The following is a 1,999-nucleotide window of genomic DNA, read 5'->3' on the forward strand; positions in this document are numbered from 1 at the left end:
TTGGTAAAATATTAAGTAGGTAAGTTGCCATTTGCAATGCATGGAGTATGGTTCGATAACTTGGGACAATATTAAGTAGGTAAGTTGTTGTTGACACGACACTAAATAAGTTCTAACGACTTGTCGCGTATGAGGACAAGAAAGACGAAAAAAGACATCTTACCCATCCATCATTATTTTTATATTCTTTTAGCGACATTTTTTATTTCTCATTCAAATTTTCGGACATGGGCAAATTCTAAAAACTTAGCAAGACAGGATATGTGAATGACTTGTGTACATAATCTAACTAAATAATCGGTCGGGATATGTTGACTTGACTTGTGAACAATTTATGCAAGAAAGATATTTAAAAAGGATCAAAATTTAAATCATCGCTAGGACTTACGAATAATCTATTTTGAAGTTAGGACACAATTTATCGGAAACAACATTTCTACTTATCACAAGGTAGGAGTAAAGTCGTAAGCGATGGTAGCCGTTAACTCAAAGCCAAAACACAACATCTTGTTTTGCTAAACTATTTTAAGGTTGACCCTAGGATAAAGTTAATTCTTTTTTTGTTGGAAGATAATGGTAAAGATAAATCGCATCCGACCTCGAAACCACTTAGTGGGACAATCATGTTGTTGTTGACACGATTTTCACTAAAGTTCTAACGATTTGTTTTCTATTTGAACTTTTAGCGATCATTAAGAATTTGCGATCAAATTCTAAAGTGTGCTCGAGTTTTGACCATTACTATTACTAAATAGTGGTCTAATCTAACACTTCAAAGCCATCAACTATAAAAGTTCTTTTTAGTTCACTTTCAAAAACGCATCGACCACACGATTTAGGTAGGGAAAGTGAACAACTAACTAATAACACCTCGACTCTCGGTTGTTCCTTTCCTGAACGTTTATTTTGGGAAATAGTTGATAGATAGTTGATAATAGTTCAGGTAGCAAACTCACAAAAAAGTTATAGTTCAAGTGTGTTTTTGACCATTAACTCTTTTAGTGCTAATATTTTCTCCGTGGAAGACTAGAAAAGGGATTAAAAAAAGGGTGAAAAATCAAAAGGGCGAAAAAAAGATATATCCGACCTACCGGATTCGAACCAGTGACCTAAGGATATACTGAGGGATTTTCCCACTACAGTCCTCCGCTCTACCAACTGAGCTAAGGTCGGATGTTGATGCAGATGTCGCTATAAAATTATAATATCATCTGAAAGTAGACCAACCTGCGAGTGTGGTTCACATGAAACTCACTGTCCACTAATGAATGTCAACAAGTTCCAATGCAAATAAAAAAATGCATGTGGTAATCATCAAAGACTGGTATTATAGTGGATCGAGATCAGCCTAAACAACAAAATGGCTGAGGCTAATAAAATACTTACTCTAGGAGTAGGACATTTGGTATAGCCTTTTTAAATTAACTAATGTAGAAATCAAGGTAACTACACTTGTGATGATGATGAGTATCCATTAAGAAATGCTATATTTTCTTAAACTTTGTAGAAATCAAGGTAACTTAGTTTCTTGGTAAATGCTATGTTCCAATGATTATTCTTTGTTGCTTCAACTTGAGAAAGATTCCCCTTTTTCTTATTTAAAAAGGAGAAAACTAACAAGGTCAGGGATACATTTTAATGGTTCACAACGAACCCTAGACACCTGTCCTCTCTTTAAATCGATTACACTATAACTCTATAAGAAGGCATAAATATAATTGATATTATATACAGACGGCTGACCATCTGTTATAAGGTGATATTCCATTGCCTAAATTCTCGATTTTGGTCCCTGCATATTCCTCAAATAGAACCAAAGCAGATAAACCAAAGAATTTTTACTGAAAAAGCTGATCAATGTGACTGGAGAATTATGGATGTATTTGGTAGAACAGTATTTATTTTTCGTAAACAAATTTTCTTAAATTCTTTTAGTTAATAAATACTATTCAAGAAAAATATTTTCCGAGGTTTAGTTGGTGGATGAAATTTTTGTTTT

General features: G+C 33.6%; 1 non-coding gene across 1 annotated transcript; it reads right to left on the reverse strand.

Moving 5' to 3' along the window:
- Nucleotides 1-1,081: 1,081 nt before the first annotated feature.
- TRNAY-GUA (transfer RNA tyrosine (anticodon GUA)) lies at nucleotides 1,082-1,173 on the reverse strand. The gene is given in 2 exon segments: nucleotides 1,082-1,117; nucleotides 1,137-1,173. It is a non-coding gene; the product is annotated as a tRNA-Tyr (tRNA).
- Between the last annotated feature and the right edge of the window lie 826 nt (nucleotides 1,174-1,999).

This window comes from Lycium ferocissimum, chromosome 10, assembly GCF_029784015.1.
Source record: "Lycium ferocissimum isolate CSIRO_LF1 chromosome 10, AGI_CSIRO_Lferr_CH_V1, whole genome shotgun sequence".
Lineage (NCBI taxonomy): Eukaryota > Viridiplantae > Streptophyta > Magnoliopsida > Solanales > Solanaceae > Lycium > Lycium ferocissimum.